The sequence below is a fragment of the Pelobates fuscus genome, chromosome 10 (genome assembly GCF_036172605.1).
Source record: "Pelobates fuscus isolate aPelFus1 chromosome 10, aPelFus1.pri, whole genome shotgun sequence".
In the NCBI taxonomy this organism is placed as follows: domain Eukaryota; kingdom Metazoa; phylum Chordata; class Amphibia; order Anura; family Pelobatidae; genus Pelobates; species Pelobates fuscus.
In genome coordinates, this window is record NC_086326.1 from 66,150,777 (window position 1) to 66,175,050 (window position 24,274).

Here is a 24,274-nt window from a genome sequence, read left to right on the forward strand (position 1 = left end):
TTCAGAAACGAAACAACGTAAATATTGTTCAACTTTTTGGTTAGTGCGTTCAGCAGCTCCATTGGACTGAGGATGATAGGCAGAGGAGAAATTCAATTTGATGCCTAGTTGGGAGCAGAAAGATTTCCAAAAACGGGAAACAAATTGGGAGCCTCTGTCAGAGACAATTTGGGAAGGTATCCCATGCAAACGGAAAATCTCCCTAGCGAATATCTCCGCTAATTCAGGCGAAGATGGGAGTTTAGGTAAGGGAATGAAGTGAGCCATCTTAGTAAATCTGTCCACCACAGTGAGGATAACAGTCTGCTTTTTAGAGATAGGCAAATCAACAATGAAGTCCATAGCCAAACAGGACCATGGCTTTTCAGGGACCTCTAAAGGATGCAGAAATCCGCATGGAAGCGAATGAGGTTGCTTAGTCTTGGTACAAACCTCACATGCCCCGATGAATTCTTTAATATCCTTACGTAAGTCAGGCCACCAAAAATCTTTAGAGACCAGAGCATATGTTTTGCGGCGTAGCACCTCCAGTTGGAGAGTGGCAGGAACGAAGTGTCGATCCCCAGGAGTCTGTTTGGGTGCCAAATGCTGAGACTTCATGATCTCGGAAAGCAATGGAGAGTGAATCCTAAGATTCGTGTTTGCGATGATATTTCCCTTAGGAACTATGGAGGACAGGACTGGTTCAGTTATAGTGGATGGTTCATATTGACGAGACAAAGCATCGGCTTTAGAGTTCTTAGAACCAGGTCTATAAGTAAGTACATAATTAAAGTGAGTGAGGAACAAGGACCAGCGAGCCTGTCTGGCGGATAAGCGCTTAGCCTCCCCAATATAAGACAAGTTCTTATGATCCGTTAATATAGTAACAGGGTGTAATGTCCCTTCCAGTAAATGTCTCCACTCCTTTAAAGCCTTAATGACCGCTAACAGTTCCCTCTCCCCGATGTCATATCTGCTCTCAGGCCCAGATAATTTCTTAGAGAAGAAACCACAAGGGTGTAACGGTTTGTCCACCCCTAACCTTTGAGATAGAACAGCCCCAACTCCTGTCTCAGAGGCATCGACCTCGAGCAAGAAAGGCAGAGTCGTATCAGGATGAACTAGAATGGGAGCCGAGGCAAAAAGTTCCTTGAGAGTCTTGAAAGCAACAAGAGCCTCCTTAGACCAGACCTTAGTATCAGCCCCTTGTTTGGTCATATTGGTAATAGGCGCAATGATAGAGGAGTATCCCTTAATGAAGCGCCTATAGTAGTTGGAAAAACCAATAAACCTCTGGATAGCCTTGAGTCCTTTGGGCAAAGGCCAGTCTAAAATAGATAGTTTTTCAGGGTCCATTTTAAAACCTTCCCCAGAAATCACGTACCCAAGAAAGTCTGTCTGAGACTGATCAAAACTGCATTTCTCCAATTTGCAGTATAGACCATGTTGCAGAAGTTTGTGTAATACCTTTCTGACCTGTCTATGGTGAGTCTCAATCTCCTTAGAGTGTATTAGTATGTTGTCCAGGTAAACAATAACACACTCATGTTGAAACTCCCTAAGTACCTCATTAATCAAATCTTGAAATACTGCAGGAGCATTGCAAAGTCCAAATGGCATAACCGTGTATTCGTAGTGGCCATACCGGGTATTGAATGCCGTCATCCACTCGTGACCATGCTGGATTCTCACCAAATTGTATGCCCCTCTAAGATCTAACTTGGTGAAGATCTTGGAGCCCTTAAGACGATCAAATAACTCGGTAATCAGTGGGATAGGATAGGCATTTCTGACAGTTATTTTATTCAAGCCTCGGTAATCGATACAAGGTCTCAGCGTGCCATCCTTTTTCTTAATGAAAAAGAACCCAGCCCCGGCCGGAGAAGAAGACCTCCTAATGAATCCCTTTTCTAAATTCTCCCGAATATACTCCTCTAGAACCGAGTTTTCCTGAACAGACAAAGGATATACATGGCCCCTCGGAGGCATCGTGCCTGGTAAAAGCTTAATCTTACAATCAAATGACCTGTGTGGCGGCAAAGAATCGGCATTCTTCTTGTCAAATACTGCCTTTAAGTCTAGGTAAAGGTCTGGTATTTGTCTTTCTGTGAACTGAGTGGGATTCTCCGGTATGTTAATATTAGCTAAGGGAGAAACCTTGCTTAAACACCTATCCTGGCAGCCCTGGCCCCACGAGAGTATCTCCCCTAACTCCCAATCAATAATAGGGTTATGTTTCTTCAACCATGGGTACCCTAGAACTATGGGAACGGAAGGGGACGAAATGAGCATAAGAGATAAATTCTCCACGTGTAGGATACCAACATGTAAATCAATGGGTATGGTTTCACGAAAGATAACAGGGTCTAGTAGTGGTCTACCATCTATGGCCTCAACGGCCAAGGGTGTCTCCCTTAGCTGGGATGGGATGTTGTTTTTAATCGCAAAGGCCTGGTCGATAAAATTCTCCGCAGCACCGGAATCTATCAATGCCATAGCCCTTACTACTTCCCTCTCCCAAGTCAAGGAAACTGGTAGCAGAAGCCTGTGATCTTTATAATTAGGAGTAGAGGACAAAATAGAAACACCCAAGGCCTGTCCTCTAGAGAGACTTAGGTGCGAGCGTTTCCCGGACGGTTAGAACAGTTCGAGAGTAAATGACCTTTGGCTCCACAATACATACACAAACCCTCTCTTCTTCTGTACTGTCTTTCCTCCTCAGAGAGGCGGGTATACCCTATCTGCATAGGTTCAGGAAGCAAAGATACCGTGGAGTCAGGACTTGGAAAAGAGGGAGCTAACCTAAAAGAAGGTCTCCGGTTCCTCTCTCGAGTGTTCTGTCTCTCTCTTAAACGTTCATCTATACGAGAGATGAACGAAATTAAATCTTCTAAATTCTCAGGGAGTTCTCTAGTAGCAACCTCATCAAGGATTACATCAGATAGGCCATTCAAAAATACATCCATGTACGCCGGCTCGTTCCACTTGACTTCTGACGCCAGAGACCTGAACTCTAGTGCATAATCCACAAGTGTTCGGTTCTCCTGTCTCAGGCGCAACAGTACTCTGGCTGCATTAACCTTTCTACCTGGAGGGTCAAATGTTCTTCTAAAAGCAGCTACAAATGCGTTATAGTTATATACTAATGGGTTATCGTTCTCCCATAGTGGATTGGCCCATCTCAGAGCCTTCTCAATAAGTAGGGTGATAATAAATCCTACCTTTGCCCTATCTGTAGGATAGGAGCGAGGTTGCAATTCAAAGTGGATACTAATTTGGTTTAAAAAACCACGACACTTCTCAGGCGCCCCACCATAGCGTACTGGGGGGTAATGCGAGAAGAAGCACCCACTGTGGCTACCTCTAAACCTGAACTGACAGGAGAAATAGGGGTATTACGTATCTCCTCTGGTGGGTTATTGGCACGAGATAATAGTGCCTGTAGCGCAAGTGCCATCTGATCCATTCTGTGATCCATGGCTTCAAACCTAGGATCAGGAGAAGCAAGCTGACTGTTTGTACTTGCAGGATCCATTGGCCCTGTCGTAATGTCAGGATCGGGACAGGGATCCAACACGCAGCGTACAAACAGTAGCCAGATACGTATACCGGACCTTAGAATGGCCGGACTAACGTAAGTAGTACTGGGAGAATAGTCAAAGACAAGCCGAGGTCGAGGGTAACAGAAGACAGGAGAGCGAGAGACAAGCCGAATCAAGGATACAGAGGTAAGCAGAGTAGAATAAACAAGCCGGGTCAAAACCAAAGGGGATAAGCAGAATACAAGCACTGAGTGACTAGAACAAGCTAGAACCACGACAGGGCAATGAGCTGACGAAAGAAGCTCCGTTAAATACCCTGTTCAGAAAAGTAACCACGCCTCTGATGCGTCCTGTTTGGTCCTGCAGCACTTGACTGACAGGTCGTTCCGGTAGTGTCCTGACGTACTTCCGGACGTGATGCTGTAAAAGGCAGTCACTCCCTCGCGGCCGGCTTTGCATGACCGGATAGACCGCGAGGAAGGAAGCCATCAGACCGTCCGGATGGAGGAACTGCTAAGTCTCTACCTCTTTCGGAGGTAGAGACCACAGGTACCCTGACACACAGACACTCACACACAGATACTCACACACAGACACTCACACACAGACACACACTCACAGACACACACTCACAGACACACAGACACTCATTCACACAGAGACACATACACACTCACAGACACACAGACACACACACACACACTCAAAGACACGCAGACACTCTCACACAGAGACACATACTCACAGACACATACACACAGACACTCACTCACACACACACACACTCACAGACACACACACAGACACACAGACACTCACACACACACACTCACAGACACACAGACACTCACACACACATACACTCACAGACACACAGACACTCACACACACAGACAGACACTCTCACACACAGACACATCACATACATTCACAAATTATTTTAATAAATAAATAATATCCACCCAGCTTAGCTACCTGGAGAGCTGGTGTGGATCATTCCCTGGGGTCCAGTGGGGCTGCTGGGCGGCGTGCGGCAGTGCTGCGATCAGGTGCGGCGAGGGAGCTCTAACCTCTCTGCTCTGCTCCCTCGCGCGCTGTCTGCTGATCATATTCCGGCTCCCGCGGCATAAGCAGACAGCACGCGAGGGAGCAGAGCAGAGAGGTTAGAGCTCCCTCGCCGTGCCTGATCGCAGCACTGCCGCACTGCCGCACTGGGGGCGGAGATGGTGGCCGGCACGAGGGAGAGCTTCCCTCCTGCCGGTCACTGAAATCTTGCGCCCCCGGAGCCGGTGCGCCCTAAGGCGGCCGTCTGTGCCGCCTTATGGACGCGCCGGCCTTGCCTGCGATACGCCGCGATTACGGTCAGGGGGGAATGCCAGAGACCCCAGCAGTTCCCCTGCAGCAGCTCTGGACACCCTGGCCCTCTAGGGCCATGTGATCACCATGATCACATCGCCGCAATAGGAGTCTAGGAGCTGCCAGCAGGGGGACTGTCTGAGTTGTCAGACCGTCCCCCAGGCTGCTAAAAAGTAAAATATATATACATATATATTTCAAAATACACTTATAATGAAATCATATATATATGTATAATTGATTATAAAATGCTTTAATTATAATATATTATACATATATTGGAAAGAAGTGTGTGTGTGTATATATACAATAAACAAAATTATAAACGCAACACTTTTGTTTTTGCCCCTATTTTTTATGAGCTGAACTCAAAGATCTAAGACTTTTTTTATGTGCACAAAAGCCTATTTCTCTTAAATATTGGTCACAAATCTGTCTAAATCTGTGTTAGTGAGCACTTCTGCTTTGCCACGGTAATCCATCCGCCTCACAGGTGTGGCATATCAAGATGCTGATTAGACTGCATGATTATTGCACAGGTGTGCATCAGGCTGGTCACAATAAAAGGCCACTCTAAAATGTGCAGTTTTATCACAGAGCACAATGCCACAGATGTCGCAAGTTTTGAGGGAGCGTGCAATTGGCAGGCTGACTGCAGGAATGCCCACCAGAGCTGTTGCCCGTGAATTGAATGTTTATTTCTATACCATAAGCCATACGGAGTTTCAGAGAATTTGGCAGTGCATCCAACCGGCCACACAACGGCAGACCACATGTAACCACACCAGCCCAGGACCTCCACATACATCATCTTTACCTCCAAGATCATCTGAGACCAGCCACCCGGACAGCTGCTGCAACACACACAATCATATTATATATATGTATATATAAAATGTATACATATATTGAATTTTTTTTTAATAAAAACTTGTGGCTACTACAAAAGACAGGAAATACCCCATTTGAAATACCCTGGGCTATCTACATTTGAAAATGGTATGCCATGATGGGGTTATTTTACATTCATGGGCTACCATATGGTCTCAAAAGGCAACACAGACCCAACAAACCAATCTGGCAAACTGAATTGGGCAAGCTCTATATTGACCCTGTACCTTTTCAAAACACCATACAACCTGTACATGGTGGGTATTTTTATACTCGGGTGACTTCGCTGAACACAAATATGAGTGTTTAAAACAGTAAAACGTAAAAATCAAATATGAACGCTAAGTTTCGCAAGCGTTTGTGGTTAAGTGGCTACTACAAAAGACTGGACATTTTGAATACTGTGGGTTGTCTACTTTTACAAATGGTATGCCATGATGTGGTTAATTTTCATTCCTGGGCAAACCAATCTGGCAAAATTCAATGTGCAAACATGGAAAAGGGAAAGCCCCACATTTGACCCCTGTACGTTTGCAAAAACCCATAAAACCTGTACATTGGGGGCACTGTTATACTCGGGAGATGTTGCTGAACACATATTGGGGTGTTCTATATCAGTAACACATAACAGGAACTGAGAGTCCATGCCAGAGTACAATGTGAGAGAAAAATAACACAAAAAAATGACTACCCAAAAGTTTGACAAAGACTGGTGGTAGAATTAGTGCATGGAAAGTGTTAAATACCTCCATTCGAAATACCCTAGGGTGTCTACGTTTCAAAAATATATGGTTTGATGGAGGTAAATTACATGGGCCGGCTTAAAAAATGTCCTATTTGGGGTATCACTATACATTGTCCATACTGTCATGGTTCTTCTTGTGCCATCCAGAGAGCTAGGTGTGGCCACCCCACAGTTGCCTTACAGGGGAATTGATCCTGGGTCCTTCTGTATCCTAAGTCTGCTCTCCTGTCTCTGAGCCACTTCTGAGACAGTACTTGCACTGTTTACCTGGCCTTGTCTGCAGCACTAGGGGGCTGGACTTCTCCTTTGATTACTACCTGTCTCTTTAAGTCCACCTGTGGCATCTTGCAAATTGGCTGCTTGTTATCCAGCTGTGTAACACTGCCTCTCCCTGTGAGCAGTGTCCGTTCATTGTTTCCTGTTGCTTAAGACTGACTTGGCTTGTGACCCCTGCTTCTGGATCTTCGTTATTGCCTGTTGGCTGCCTGCCCTGACCTTTGGAACCTTGCCTGAATACTCTCCTGGATTTGTACTTGTCTGTTTCCTCGTATCCGGTTATTGTTCCTGCCAAACCCCCATGCACAGATTCACAGCCCAGGTAGATTCTTACCTGGTTACTGTGGGTTGTGTTTATCTGCAAGGATGAGCAAACATCTCTGCACTTTGGACTCCAAACAGGGTAAGACCATTACACATACCAACTGTAAGCCTCATTCTGGTGAGGTCACTGTGAGCACATCACTCTGCTGTTGCAGTCCACAATCAACTTATCAAAAACAAAACAAAAATTGTTGTCAACATGTATTATAAAACGCAATGTGAAAAGTAAGCCGAACTTATACAAATACATTCTGTGGCCATAGTCGATTATGTAGAAGAGTTAAAACCACAGTAAGTTATTGTCCCCTTATGTTGGGTATAATGAAAAGCAAATTATGAGTCAATTGCTTCTAAGTTTACATCTGCAACGTGTCATTTACACATTCCCCCTAAAAGAGGCCCCTGCTACTTTAAATACTATTAGTCAAGTTAAAGTTCTATATAACATTGGGCACCATAACTGGGTAGTAGTTGTGCAGTGATCAGTAAAATTATTATTTTGTTAGACTGCAAAATTGTAATAGAAAAAAAAGTTGTAGATCAATGTGCTAAAACAAAATATTCACTGAATTATGCACATTGAACATTGCTAGTTTTTCCCCACCCCCCCGCGCCCCAAAAAACAGACAAATAAACAAAAACAGAAAACTACTTAATACCACCGTTTGTGAAAGAAAAGGGAGAGCAATGAGGGACTGGCATGGGAAATTGCCAGGTGGGTTATAATCATAAACGGCTCTAGTCCCCATTACAGTAACTCATTTTGGCGTTTATGGTGATTACCTTTTGTGCACAGATGTACCAGTTGGTGTAGTATGTTTGCTTACCTGATGCACCCTCTGTGCTGAATCTATTTACAAGAAGGTATTGTTGCCCTTGGCTGTCTGACCACCGTATCCTCTGCCGCAGGCCACTACATTTATAGACCGAAAAAGAGAATAAAAGAAAAAAAAGCTCAAACAAGCTTAAATTATATCCGCATTTCACAAACTTTAGAGGAAGCACAGAACTGTCTCATTTGCTCATTTCTGGTGCACTGAAAATGCTATTTGCTCCTGATAAGTGTACTCTGTAGTCTGGCACAGTCATTGTGGAGATAAATTATCCGCACTGAGATAAAAATATAAATCCCCCCCCCCAAAAAAAGTTTTGTCGATAAGTAGAAAGCTACCCCCCCCCCCCCCCCGGGACCCCAATAGACGGGCAAAATTTCCTGGACGTCATGGGGAAAAAGGGGAACAAAAAAACCCCAAACAAGCCCGCCACGGGACTCACGATAGGGCAGATGTGGAGGCAGGCACACGGAGCAACAGAAACAAACATGGCGGCCCTGCATGGCGGATACTCGGATTTTTACGAGGAAATGTCGGAGGAGGAGGAAGAGGGATACACACAACCTACTACCACACAGCCTTCTCATCCACCACCACAGAAGGCAAAACAATGTGGCAAACAAATAGACGCAGACAGGGACGTTTTAGCCGCGAGGCTAACAAGGCATTTGCCTTGGATGCCATTTTCCAGGGGGCAGCAAAAAAACACCGCCCCCAAATGCCCAGGGCAAATGCCTTGTTAGCCTTGCGGCTAACTGGCATGCTGGGCGGGGGGCGGGCGGGCGGCTGGCGAGGGAGCACTTCCTCAGAGCTGTCTGCTCAGCTCCCTCGCGCGCCGTAGAGTGAGGCTGGGAGCCGGAATATGACGTCATATTCCGGCTCCCAGTCTTACTCTGAGGCGCGCGAGGGAGCTGAGCAGACAGCTCAGGGTAAGTGCTCCCTCGCAAGCCGCCAGCCGCCCGCCCAGCAGCCACTGGACCCCAGGGAGAGGGAGAACACCCCCTCCAGCATTCCGAAAGGTAAGGAGGCTGGGGGGGTTAACATTTTTTTTATTTTTTAAGAAGTGTTAATGTGAGTGTGTGTGTGTCTGTTAGTGAGTGTGAGTGTGTCTGTTAGTGTGAGTGTGTGTGTGTCTGTGAGTGTGTGTGTCTGCTAGTGAGTGTTTGTGTGTGTTTGCCTGTGCGTGTGTGTCAGTGAGTGTGTGTGTGTTTCTGTTAGCTAGTGTATGCGTATCTGTCAGTGAATGTGTGTGTGTGTATTTAGAAGGCGGGGCAGGGGGTCGCGCGTGGGGGTTGGGGGGCGCCTGAGTTTTGTCCTGCCTAGGGCATCACAAAACCAGGATACACCACTGGATGCAGAACCGGTCACCACAGCGGTCTTGAAGGCACTACTAATGGACTTGAAAAGCAGTATCCACGAGGATGCTGACAGGCCACATCTCCAAACTAGAGGGCTCCTTCCACTCTCAGGCCCAGGAAGTCACTGCACTGCAACATACTGTACAAGACCTCAGTTCTCCTTACTCCCCCCCCTCACTCAGTTCTCCTTACTCCCCCCCCTCCCTCAGTTCTCCTTACTCCCCCCCCTCCATCAGTTCTCCTTACTCCCCCCCCTCCATCAGTTATCCTTACTCCCCCCCTCTCCCTCAGTTCTCAGTTGTCCCTACCCCACTTTTCATTCCTGCCTCTGTTTCCTGTACCTGGCCGCCGGCGGTGCTCACTTCCTGTCATTCCGCCGGCGTCCGGGTACAGGAAACAGAGGCGGTTCTGCGCTTCCCTCCTGCCGGTCACTCAAACCCGGCCGCCCTCCAAACAGCAGTGCTGCGCCGCCTGAGGCTTGCAAGAGCGCTCAGGTGGCACAGCATGAGGAGGCGCAGCGGGGACTCCGGGCACAGGGATCCGGCGCCCCCTGCTAAGGTGCGCCCTAGACGGCTGCCTAGGTCGCCTTACAGGTGGCACTGGCCCTGCTTACATATCAACCGAACTTACACAGGGCCTGCCACACATAGAATCGCACGTACACTCTCGCACCCCTAAATCTCGAGAGAAAGTCTTACTCTGCAAGCATTAATTCTTGTACACGCCTCACCTTCACATCGCACAAGTTCCTACGTACTAAGCTACAAACCTACTCATGTAGACATCGACACTATGCATTTATTATTGAGGCGTTTACTTTTTCTCTCCATGCGTGCACCCTTATCACGGGCTGCAACGGGCTGGGAGAACCCAGGGGGGATACTCTCACATGAAACACTACGAGGGCACACTTGACAGACCTGCAGTACGACAGAAGCCTTACACTTAAGGATCACGTTAGAACTCTAACACAGCATAGCAAAAAAGTGTTTAACTATTGCCTGCGCTCAAAGGTACCCTTATGTGTTACCTACTGACAGTTTATAGCCAGCAAGGATCAACTTGTATAAACTCCTTGGTAGTTAACCTCTACCTAACCGGTACACTCTGTTTTAACATGCATACTCATAGGTTCAGACAAGATCGTTTATGATCCACAAAAACAAAAACTGTGCAGGTACTCCTGCCACTTACGCAGAAATAGAACTTCTAGCATGTCAAGCTATGTACAAAACCAACAAGTCTTTAAGACTGGATACCATTTATCTATTTAACTTCTCAGGCACTATTACAAGCATGTTATCAGCTATTCCAACGTTTACGTAAGAGATAATTACTTTACCTAAACAGTTACAATACCTACAACTTTGACACTTCAACCTGAAAAACACTTGAATGTCTTAAACCTTGTTTATCATTGATTACATGTTACTTTTAATCTAAAAATGTGCACAGTAATTATTATGCCATGTTACCACTTGTTGAAATACGGTCTTACATTGCCTAACTGTTTATTAATGCACAAATAAAAAAAAAAGAATAAAAAAAAAAAGAAAGCTACCCCCCCCCCCTCCCCCATACACTACAGGACTTCAAAGCTTTACTCCAGTAGGCAGCATGACTATCACTTTATACATAGACAAATATATCCTTGTTATATAATTCTAGGAAAGGACTTCCTAAATTCATTACTTGACACAGGAGTTTAAAGGGACACTAAAGTCATTAGAACAACTAAAGCTTTATGAGAAAAGACAGTGTTTACATTGCTGCCTAGGAACATCTCTAGTGGAGTCAGACAGCCACTAGAGATGCTTTCTGAGTCAGTGCTGCACAGTATGCAGTACTGATATTCAGTGTTTCCACTCTCTACATGGAGGTGCTGAATGTTTCTCATATAGATTTATTGAGTCAATACATCTCTATGAGGTGATGCTGATTGGCACAGTGCAACATTTTGCCTCAAATGCTCAATGACCCCCCAATGGGAAAGCATTGGATTGGTTGAGATCTCCGCTAAGGGGGTGGGGCCAACCGCAAGTAGACCCACACAGTGCTGGAAAAAGATGAGTAATTAACCTTTCTAACCCCTTAAGGACACATGACATGACAGGCTTTTGAGTGCCTCTTGAGGTTTGGATTATAGCACCTCTAGTGGGGAGTTATCAAACTACACATGAACCTCCATGCAGGGAGTGGATTTTACATAAGGTGAGACATGTCAAACCTGTGCAGAATCACATCTTTTAATTACTTTCCCTCACTGTATATTTACAGTATGTAAACAATATTTATAAAAGATTTCTTTTTTTTTTTTTTATATGGATGATACAAACTTTTGTTTCACTCAAGTGACCATATATGTATTTTTTTTTTTATTGGCCTTCTATAGATTTGTTTCTCGTTACCATAACCCAGACACTACAGCTATTTAATCTACTTCCCTATTATAGAGAAGCTGTTACGTTCCTTTTGGTGGAATACATATACTGTTAGCAGAATTCTTTAATGTAGCTGTAGCACTCCTTAGATGAAGGGAATGGCCTGTCTCCGGCACATCTCTCTAGTTCTGGAGCTAAAATAGTGAAGCCTGAAGCAAATGTTCTCCGTAGATCTACATTTATGGTAACATAGACATGATTGGCTGGGAGGCATCTGTGGCACTAAGCCAGTTTCTTTTTTTCAATTCAGGGAAATGTTCAGTTAGGAAAAAAAAAGGTTTCTGATTTGAAGAAATGTTAACCATGCCCTTTAAACAAACTTATGTACAATGAAAACAGCCACACCACCACATCTATATACACACTTGCTGCTGCTATGAATCAAATGCACAGATTTAAAAATCTCTCCCTCTCAGCATGTGGGGTGTGAGATCAGATGTAAGTTGTGAATTACCCATGTATAGTAAATTTAAACTATCAAATATTCTAGTGGTATATTAATTACAGATACTCACAGTGCAGGCCACACAAATAAATACCTAAATGTGCCTTTGGTAGACATCTGAGAACATTGTGCCTTTAGAGAAAATTGTAGTTAAAGGGTTACCCCCTTAGGGGAAGGTGGACCTTTTCTGTATAAAATGCCCTAGAGGGCACTATTATGTCCACCTTCCAACATTTCACCTTCCAAAAAAATAAAAAGTTTACATTTACTTGGAGGCTCTCAGCATTGATTTTTTTAATCCCCTTCCTGACATCAGCCGCCCTGTGCGGTCCAATGACAGGATTCTCATAATGAAATCTTTAATAATTTTACATTTTTTTTTTTTTGCTGGCTCATAGCACATGTGCACAAGTTGAGACAGCGAGGGGAGTTTATTTAAAACAAGCAACATTATTTGTAGGCAAAGAGGAGAAAACCGGTTCCCCGGCTAATGTGCTGTGCATGCTGACAACAGACGTATTTTAAACACAGAATTGACATTAGGAAGCCCAGAACAGAGTTCCACATTGCCTAAGTCATGTGTGCTGGTGATGCAACTAGCCCCCGTCTTACAAGTGCAGATTACTTCATATGTGCAGTGCTTAAAAAGTGTACATACATACTCCAATCACTCTGATCACTTCAAATCACTGCAGTGGTCATGGTGTATGGAATAACTCTTTAAGCAATGCATTTTTGTAATTTCAATGTAATTTATTTGCTTAAAGTGGTTCTGTAATTTTGTGTGTGTGTGTGTGTGTGTGTGTGTGTGTTATTTTGCAAGACCCCAGAAGACCTGCCTGCTTGACATGTGGTTGTAGGGGTCTACAAGCTGAGAGGAGATATACTTATCTGAAGTTATTCCTTTGTTGGCCCAGCGTCGTTTTCCTGAAATCCATCTACAGCTGCAGGCACTTCATGCACCAGCAGCGGTGTTGCTAGGAGGCAAAAGGAAGCAAGGGTAATTTTGGCCCCTTCTATATATATATGAACTTAAGTCCTTCCTAAAATCTTATACAATTTCCTAAATCCAATCCTAAACCCAAATTTGTTCTATAAATCACACTGTGACACTAAATCATCAAATAATTTCAGAATATAGCCTGAACCTATACCTCAAAACCCAACACCTACCTGATTAAACCCAATCCATGCAGAGCTGGATTTACTTGTTAGGAGCAAGTAGGTACAACATTTTAACCCTCCCACCATATAACTCCATGTAACTCTATATGAGGTGCATTAAAGTGGCAGTGTTACCAATTATATAATTGGAGGCATTTCTGGACCCCACTCAGGGCTCTCCAGTCCCATCAGCCCGTCTCCAAGCAACGCCCCTATAGGAACCATATTAATACTCTTGCACCAGAATACAATACAGAGGTCAATGGAGCATCCTGCGAGTCTTACGGAATCATCTGTAGAACCTATCCTGCAACACGCAGGAACAAGGCTTTTCCTCACAACTGCCTGGTTTTAACAAATTGTATTCTACCTGGATTTTTACACAGATTTTTTTTTTAGCAAAATAGAGAGGGGTTACAGGTCCAAGTCGGTCATGTCTTTTTTTTCCAACATCAAAAGCATACATTTATTTTCATTAAGCATTCAACATAATATCCTGATTTAGCTGCAAACTATTTATGTGAAAGCTGTTTTGCAAATCTTTGTGCTCAGCATTTATATTTGTAAGTATTAACTCATTGTGATTACATGCAATTTGGATGTATTTTCATGCTCAGAACATTTTGGCACACATTGTCTTTTGCTACAATGTCTGTTACCGTGTATCTCGTCCTTCTGACGTACATTAACTTTTCTTTATGCTGATAATCAATCCATTCACTGTCTGGCAAATGGCACCATTTTTGTCATTACAGACAGGAAGATGACTCGCATGTTTATTGTAGGCCCTATGCCAAAAACTCTGCTGAAATTAGGGCAACAGAGGCCTGTAGCTGACTATATTGTTGGACCATAAAGACACCCTTACATTACATGGCTATGGCAGGTACACTGATCAGCCATTACCTTAAAACCACTGACATGTGAATTGAGTAACATTGATTATATTGTTACAACGGCACCTGTCAATGGGGTGGGATACACTAGGCAGCAAGTGAACAGTCAGCTCTTGAGTTTCATGTGCTTGAAGCAGGAAAAATTAGTGACTTTGACAAGGGCCAAATAGTGATGGCTAGATGATGGAGTCAGAGCATCTCCAAAACGGCAAGCCTTGTGAGGTGTTCCTGGTATGCAGTGGTCAGTACTTGCCAAAAGTGGTGCAAGGAAGGACAACTGGTAAACCGGTGCAAGGGTCATGGGCACCCAAGGCTCAATGATGCACGTGGGGAGTGCAGGCTAGCCTGTCTGGACCAATAACAAAGAAGAGTTAGTATAGCTCAAATAGGTAAAAAGACGTAATGCTAGAAACGTGTCAGAACACACAATGCATCCTATTTTGCTGCGTATGGGGCTGTTAGATTGTCCTTAATGACCCCTGTCCACTGCCGAAACGTCTTCAGTTTGGATTTGAGCGTCAGCTGCAGCATAATAGGACTTTGAAAATACAGCCACTATACACCTATTGATTCTATAGATTGTTTTTACTTCGTTTTGGTTTTTCACTCTGTTTTTTTTTGTTATTTTGGATATATTATCCAGTTACCTAGAGGGATTTGGGATCAGCTCAGTTACTAGCTTATTATTATCGCTAGCTTAGATGGGGGGGGCTAGCTTTTTAAAGAGGTGCCCTTAAAGGCACAGTTTTTTTTTTTTTACTTCACTACAGCCCCTGACTCCCCCCCCCCCCCTACAGTCTCTGACCTCCCACTACCCCCAGCCCAGAGTTGTCGTTGATCTGCCCAAAAACCTGCCTAAACGTAAGTAGATTACTGTACCTATATATTTTACTGTATTTGGTGAAACCTATTTTTCATTCACCCCCTGGCCCCCTCACTGCAGCCCCTGGCCCTGAATGTAAACCTAATAATTTAAGGATAATTTTGAAATACAGCTACAGTACCTGTACATATTTTAGGAACATTTATTTGTTCTTTTAATTTTTACAGGTACCTATCATGTACTCTACCGTACATTAATAATGGCGGATACAAAAAAAAAGCTGTAAATCTGTTACCTTGAATATGAAGGCTAAAATTATTAAATTGTATGATGAAGGTGTAATTCAAGCTGAAATAGGCCGAAGGCTAGGCTTCAATCGGACTACAATTAACACCGTCAAGAAAAAAAGAGAGAAACGTCTGGCAGAAATTAAGAGTTAACACAACAAATCGAAAAAGGGATAGCATTGTTGCAGAAATGGAGAGACTCTTAATACTTTGGATAGAAAATCAGACTACACGCCATGTTCCTGTCAACCAGGCAATTATACAAAGTAAAGCCTTAAGCTTATTCATTGACCTGAAAGCTAAGAAAGGTGAGGCAGCAAAGGATGCAGAATTTTCTGCAAGCCATGGATGGTTTGATATGTTCAAGAAGAGATCTAACCTACATAACATTAAAGTACGAGAAGAGGAAGCTGCTGCAGATATTTAGGCTGCAGACAACTAGCCATGGATCAGATTTTTAATGTGGATGAGACTGGGCTATTCTGGAAGAAGATGCCTGCAAGAACCTTCATCACAAGACAGGAAAAATCAATGCCAGACCACAAGCCAGCTTAGGACAGAATAACACTTCTGTTAGGTAGCAATGCGTCCGGTATTTTAAAGCTAAAACCTTTGCTAATTTACCGATGGGAAAATCCGAGAACTTTGAAGAACTACGTTAAAACTAGACTTTCAGTGCATTAGAGAGCTAACAAAAAACATGGGTAACTGCAGCCCTCTTTGAAGATTGGTTTGACATCTTCTTTGTTCCAGAGGTGAAAGCCTATTGCAAGAACAACATATCCCTTTCCACATTTTGCTGCCTGTCGATAATGCTCCTGGGCACCCTTGAACGCTAGATGAGCTAAACCCTAACAATCAAGTGCAATTCCTACCACCAAATACCACCTCACTACTGCACAGGGCCGGACTGGGAATTAAAAGCAGCCCTGGAAAAAAATATTTACCAGCCCCATAATGCGTCGCGCCAGCATAGTGTGCAGATACAGAGTTAGAAAAGAGAACTTAAAATTAAAAACTATTACTCCAACGTAAAGAAAAGCACTCATAGGCTTCAAAATAAACAAAAGTGCTGATTTATTTTAAGCAGACGTGCATGTAATCAATGTTTCAGTTCAACTACCTTGACATATTAAGGAAAGCTTGGTAATGGGACTGAAATAGTGAATGTATGTACGGCACAACTGTAAAAAATTGACGTTATCTTGTTTATATTGAAGTCCTGTGGGTGCGCGCTTCACTTTAAATATGTTATTGTGCTGGAGTATGCACCTAGCAACAAGACTGGGCCAATATCTGCTTATTACATATGGTACATATCAATGACATTTCTCTGTGTATTATATAAATGTATATTAATATATGTGTAAATATAAAAGGCATAATTTTATATATATATATATATATATATATATATATATATATATATATATATATATATATATATATATATATATAATGTATGTGTATGTATATTATATATATGTATGTATATATGTATGTGTATGTATGTATATTATATATATGTATATATGTATGTGTATATATATATATGTGTGTGTGTGTATGTATGTATATTATATATATATATGTATATATATGTGTATGTATGTATGTATATTGTATGTATGTATGTATGTATGTATGTATGTATGTATATATATATATATATGTATATAACTAATACACACATTAATATACATGTCATATACCATTGGAGGATCCAGAGCCTGATCCCGGGAGGGGCACTTGTAGATTATTTAAATAAAAAATCCATGCACAATAACCAGTACTGCTCTGTGTAGTGGTTATGGTGCAAGGCGTGCCGGGACCCCTTCACAGATAAAGAAGTCAAACCGTTTAAAACCCCTTAAGGACACATTACATGTGTGACATGTCATGATTCCATTTTATTCCAGAAGTTTGGTCCTTAAGGGGTTAAGAACAGTTTGACAACTTACCTGGGGTCTGCTTGGATATGGGGCTGTAGTAGGGTATAGGAGCAGTGGTGCAATGTGTGACGGGTGCAGTGTGTGTGTGAAAGGTTCAGTGTATGTGTGTGTGTGTGGGGGGGGTGTAGTGTGTGAATGCGTAGGGTGTGTGGGGAAATGTGTGTATGGGGGGGCTGTGAATGTGTGTGGGGGGCAATGTGTGTATGGTGTGTGTGTGGGGGTAGTGTGTCTATGGGGCTAGAGCTCACTCTCAACACTGACCACCAGGGGAGAGCCTCGTGGGGGGGGGGGGGGGGAGGGGGGGGGAGAGGAGTCTCCCCTCTCCTTCCCAGTCTCTCTCTTCCCCCTCTGCCTTTCTCCCCCTCCCCTTGTGTGTGTCTCTCCTTTCTCCCTCTGTTTCTCTCTTCCCCCTCCCCTTGTGTGTCTCTCTCCTTTCTCCCTGTCTCTCTATTCCCCTCTGTCTCTGTCTCCCCCCCTTTCCCTGTGTCTCTCTCTCCCCCACATCTCTCTTCCCCTCTGTCTCTTTCTCCTCCCTTTCCCTGTGTCTCTCTCCCCCACATCTCTCTTCCCCTCTGTCTCTTTCCCCCCCTTTCCCTCTCTCTCCCCCACATATCTCTTCCCCTCTGTCTCTTTCCCCCCCTTTCCATGTGTCTCTCTCTCTCTCCCCCACACATCTCTTCCCATCTGTCTCTCCCCCCCACATATCTCTTCCCCTCTGTCTCTCTCCCCCCTTTCCATGTGAGTCTCTCTCTCTCCCCCACATATCCCTTCCCCTGTCTCTCTATTCTCCCCCCTCTGCCTCTTTCTCCCTCCTTTCCCTGTGGCACTCTCCCTCCCCCTCTGTCTCTCTATTCTCCCCCTCTGTCTCTCTATTCTCCCTCCTTTCCCTGTGGCACTCTCCCTCCCCCTCTGTCTCTTTCTTGCACCCCCCCACCCATTCTCTCTCCCCCTCTGTCTCTTTCTTGCACCCTCCCCCTCTGTCTCTTTCTTGCACCCCCCACCACCCATTCTCCCTCCCCTCAGTCTCTTTCTTGCACCCTCCCCCTCTGTCTCTTTCTTGCACCCCCCCACCACCCATTCTCCCTCCCCCTCTGTCTCTTTCTTGCACCCCCCACCCATTCTCCCTCCCCCTCTGTCTCTTTCTTGCACCCCCCCATTCTCCCTCCCCCTCTGTCTCTTTCTTGCACCCCCACCCATTCTCCCTCCCCTTTGTCTCTTTCTTGCATCCCCACCCATTCTCCCTCCCATTCTGTCTCTTTCTTGCACCCCCCCATTCTCCCTCCCCCTCTCTCTCTTTCTTGCACCCCCCCATTCTCCCTCCCCCTCTGTCTTTCTTGCACCCCCCACCCATTCTCCCTCCCCTTTGTCTCTTTCTTGCACCCCCCACCCATTCTCCCTCCCCTTCTGTCTCTTTCTTGCACCCCCCCATTCTCCCTCCCCCTCTGTCTCTTTCTTGCACCCCCACCCATTCTCCCTCCCCTTTGTCTCTTTCTTGCATCCCCCACCCATTCTCCCTCCCCTTCTGTCTCTTTCTTGCACCCCACCCATTCTCCCTCCCCTTCTGTCTCTTTCTTGCACCCCCCCCATTCTCCCTCCCCCTCTGTCTCTTTCTTGCACCCCCCTCCCATTCTCCCTCCCCTTTGTCTCTTTCTTGCACCCCCCACCCATTCTCCCTCCCCTTCTGTCTCTTTCTTGCACCCCCCCATTCTCCCTCCCCTTCTGTCTCTTTCTTGCACCCCCCCATTCTCCCTCCCCCTCATTCTCCCTCCCCCTCTGTCTCTTTCTTGCACCCCCACCCCCCTACCTGAGAGGAGTCAGGGGGGGCAGCGCGTTCCACGCTACAGCCTCGCCGGTCCGGCGGCACTTCTAATGCTGGGGGCTGAGCCTGAAGGAGGAGGGAGGAGCATGTCTCTGTACCATGCTCCCTCGCGGTTCCTGTGCTGTGAATTGTGGGAACCGTGAGGGAGCATGGTACAGAGACATGCTCCTCCCTCCTCCTTCAGGCTCAGCCCCCAGCATTAGAAGTGCCGCCGGACCGGCGAGGCTGCCACCCGGTCCGGCGGTTCCAGCGTGCAATGCGGCCGCCGGCCGGCCGGCCCGGCCCCCTCAGAGTATGTGCCACCCGGTGGCATATACATTGCCAGAGCAGCCCCCAGGTGCCGCGGCCCACCGGGAAATTTCCCGGTATCCCGGTGGGCCAGTCCGGCCCTGCTACTGCAGCCCATGGATCAATGTGTCATAGCCGCCTTCAAGTTGAACTACTTAAAAAGAACATTTAGTAAGTGTTCAGCAGTGCAATAGACAAAGAAGAAGGAGAAGGTAAAGAAGTCCTATCCAAATTCTGGAAACGCTACAACATCTTGGATTGCATTTAAAACTGTAAGGGATGCTTGCAATGACATTAAAGAAACCACAATGAAAAGGGCTTGGAAAAAAAATTAAACCCACAGGTAGTTGATGATTCCGAAGGCTTTGAAGATCATGTAGCTAATGTTACTGAAAATATTGTAGAGATGGCAAGGCAGTTAGAGCTGGAAGTGGAGCCAGAAGATGTTGCTGAACTGTTTGCGTCCAACACTGAGCTCCTCAGCAATAAAGATCTTTTAGAAATTTAAGAGGAGAGAGAAGATGTGCAGGATGGGGTTGAGACCATTGAACAGCCTGAAGGCTTAACTACAAAAATTATCTTTGAAGCTTTCCATCATCTTGATTTTGAAAAGCATGATAGGGATTTTGAACGAAGTTCCAAAGTCAATGCTAATATTTCAGGGGCTTATGCCGGTTACAAAGAAATCTACAGGGAAAAGAAGAGAGCTACATTTTAAACCACCATAGACACTAAAAGTCAATCAGCACACAGATCATCAACATTGACTAACAGTCATTTTGATCCCAGATCATCATCAACTGACAGTCCATTTCCAGCTCTGACATCACCCCCACGTCCTACTCTTACTGTTATTGCTACTTGTAGTACACCCAATTCGCCAGCAAGAAAATGTCTTGCCTTTGAAGACTTCATTTGGGAAACAGAAGATACCTGTACCTGTATGTCTTCATCCTTCCTACAATAAATTCTCTCAGCTGCCCTGACCTTGCGACAACAATTAACTAGGGTAAGCTTACAATTCTTCTTTTAATATTGTGTTTATTTTAGTTATCAATGCATTAATGATATCAGTTATGCCTGTAAATGACTATTGCAATGCAGTACAAGCATTGGGAAGTTACAAAAAGGTATTGCTTCTCTTTAACCCCTTAAGGACCAAGCTTCTGGAATAAAAGGGAATCATGACATGTCACACATGTCATGTGTCCTTAAGGGGTTAAGTACATTTTCGTTTTACATACATGCTCTGGTCCCATTGTGTACTTAAACGTGGGGTATGCCTGTATATAGGAGCTGTTTTGGCAGAACGAGGGTGACCTACACTAAATTAGCCAGGTGGTTTTAATGTTGTGGCTGATCAGTATATGCAAGAGATTCAAGATCTTGTTTTGGCACAGTACTGCTAAAAAGTTGCCTATCCGTGTTCTAGAATAAAGAATAGGTTTTTCTTATAGGCTAAAGGCAGATTAGGCTTAATTAGACAGTTGACTTATGGTTGCTGACAAACTTGGTTTCATATACCCAGGACATACTTGAAAACATACTTCCTGGTAAAATATTTGATAGATAAATATGTATGTATGTGTGAATGTATACCTGTCATACTAACACTATACGTTCACAAGGAAATGCATGCATTTGATTTGAGACATTATATTAAAAGGTTAATGTGATGTGGGCTAAACATACTTGTTGATATAAATGGCTTACACTATGACATGCACATGCTGTGCTGGAATTAACCACAAACACACAAAACCTACAGTTTATTTATCTTTACTATCTTTAGCCAAGAAACATGATATGAAATTCCAGCAGATAATGGCCAGAATAAAAAAAAAAAAAAAAAAAAAAAACAAACCTCAAGAAATAGTCCTAAAAATACACCATATAAGCCAAGTAGATGGTGAACTAGAGACGTTAAAATTCTTCCATAGCTGGTGTGATAGCTTATTGGGTGAATGTAGACATTTTAGTACCACAAAAACCTTGTACAAATGTCAGAACCAGGAAAAAGAAGTGAGTAGCACTGATTGTGTAATAATGTATATTATATGATGACTAAAATGTGGGGTGCTCCAAGAATCAGCCCTTTAACTCACTGATTGTGTAGCACTATATATTATACCATGACTAAAATGTGAAGTGCTAAAATGATCATCCCTTTAACTCATTGATTGTGTAACGATATATATATATATATATATATATATATATATATATATATATATATAAAACCTTGACTAAATGTAAAATGTGGGGTGCTCAAAGGATCATTCCTTTAACTCATTTTATTTACAGGGACAGTCCAAGCACCATCATTGACAGCTGGGAATCTACCGTTTGCCCATTCTTGGAGTGTATGGAATATGTGTGTTGATGTAGGAGTGTATATGTGTGCACTGTTGCCATTTGAATGCAGTGGTGTGTTTGTATGTAATTTGGAGTTCAAATACAGGTGTTGTTCTGAGCTGGATTACCTGTTAGACAGCCAAGCCGGCCAATTAGGGCCTGTCTGGCCCTGGAGCTCTTGTTTTGAGTAGGCCCTCCTCCAGTATGCACTGTGCTGACATAGCATAGTCTGTACCATGCTATTAGGAACAGACCACTTTAAGAGTCCCCTCAGTTACCCTGTTCCCCTTCTCCACACACACACACTAACACTCACAGAAACAGAGCCCAGGGCTCTCGGAGCGACCCCAATCTGGCACCCTGCCTAGGGCCCTGGGTAACCTTAATATGGCTATGTGTGTGTAGTGTTGGTAGGGATGTGCTTGTATATAGTGTTGGCATTTTACTGCAGGGGTGTATTTGTGTATAGATGCCTGTGCTGTATCACAAATAACTTTGCACATTTTAATAACTGCTGGTATTTAGTATCACTCCAATTGCCAATTAAGTGTAAGTTCACCTGCCATGTCAATGCAAACCTCTTAGGTAAGATCTACACTAACTGGTTTCTGTTTTATGTATTTGGGCGGATGGATACTGCAGCCATTGCTGCTGCCCAGGAGTCATGGGAGTTTAAGCGCAGGGGTTTATTTTGTGTGTGTGTGTGTGCATTTGTGTACAGTGGCGTTTAAATGCTGGGATGTATGGACATGTACACATTCAAATTATGTCAAGATGTCATTCTGACATTGAGGAATTTAAAAACAAACTGATGTTGGCCTATAAGAGGATCTTTAAGAGATAATCTGGTTAGGGCTGAATTGCCTATAGCTCCGACTCCAGTATCACACAAAAATGGAAATTTCCCTTGCTTCAATTGTGCATCTTGAAACCTAAGATTTAGGGATCTGTCTTTAATCACCCGCAAACAGGGAGAAAATACCTTATCAGACAGTTTGTCACATGTAATGTACCTGCGGTTTTAAAATGTCCCTGTGGGTCAAACAACACAGAAAATGAAAGACGGATTCTCTAAGCATAAAGCCACAATAAGGACCGCTATGGTAGAATTAGCAATATCAGCACATTTCTTGGAAGACCGCCATAACGTCTTACAGCTTAAAATTCAGACCATTGAACATATTACAGAAAACTTGAGACGTGGTGACAGAAACTAAATATTGTTATTACGTGAGGCTTTCTGGATTTGGGAATTGAACACATTGAATCCGAAATGTTTAAAGGAACACTATAGTCACCTAAATTACTTTAGCTAAATAAAGCAGTTTTAGTGTATAGATCATTCCCCTGCAATTTCACTGCTCAATTCACTGTCATTTAGGAGTTAAATCACTTTGTTTCTGTTTATGCAAATTGCTTGTGTCATTAGGCGTAAGACAAGCTTCTGAAGCTGTGTCCTTAAAGGGACACTGTAGGCACCCAGACCACTTCTGCCCATTGGAGTGGTCTGGGTGCCAACTCCCACTACCCTTAACCCTGCAAGTGTAATTATTGCAGTTTTTCATAAACTGCAATAATTCCATTGCAGGGTTAACTCCACCTCTAGTGGCTGTCTACTAGACAGCCACTAGAGGTCACTTCCTAGTTTCTAGCACAGGTTTCCTGTGCTAGAGCGTCGCTGGACGTCCTCACGCTGTGTGAGGACCTCCAGCGTCGCTCTATTCCCCATAGGAAAGCATTGAAATGATTTTTCAATGCTTTCCTATGGGGAGATGTAATGCGCATGCGCGGCATTTCCGCGCATGCGCATTAGGTCTCCTCGGCCGGTGAGCGAGATTAGTCTCGCCCACCGGCCGACGTAATCACCAGGAGGAGCGACGCGGAGGCGCCTTCATTAACCGGGGATTGGGGGGTGGGAGGGAGAGGGACCCTCCAGTGCCAGAAAAACGGATCGTTTTTCTGGCACTGGAGTTTCCCTTTAAGGGGTTAATCACTTTGTTTCTGTTTATGCAGCCCTAGCCACACCTCCCCTGGCTATGATTGACACAGCCTGCATGAAAAAAAACAAACTGGTTTCACTTTCAAACAGATGTAATTTACTTTAAATAATTGTATCTCAATCTCTAAATTGAACTTTAATCACATACAGGAGGCTCTTGCAGGGTCTAGCAAGCTATTAACATAGCAGGGGATAAGAAAATCTTAATTAAACAGAACTTGCAATAAAGAAAGCCTAAATAGGGCTCTCTTTACAGGAAGTGTTTATGGAAGGCTGTGCAAGTCACTTGCAGGGAGGTGTGACTAGGGTTCATAAACAAAGGGATTTAACTCCTAAATGGCAGAGGATTGTGCAGTGAGGCTGCAGGGGCATGTTCTATACACCAAAACTGCTTCATTAAGCTAAAGTTGTTCAGGTGACTATAGTGTCCCTTTAATTCAAGAATATGATCTCATTACTTTAATTTGAATACATTGTTTTTAAATTTTAAGTTTTTAT

The 24,274-nt window shown here is 44.1% G+C and overlaps 1 pseudogene; it reads left to right on the plus strand.

Annotated features, from left to right (window-relative positions):
• The first annotated feature begins 8,437 nt into the window (after nt 1-8,437).
• Nucleotides 8,438-19,930, plus strand: LOC134574733 (tigger transposable element-derived protein 1-like; annotated as a pseudogene).
• Nucleotides 19,931-24,274: the final 4,344 nt, after the last annotated feature.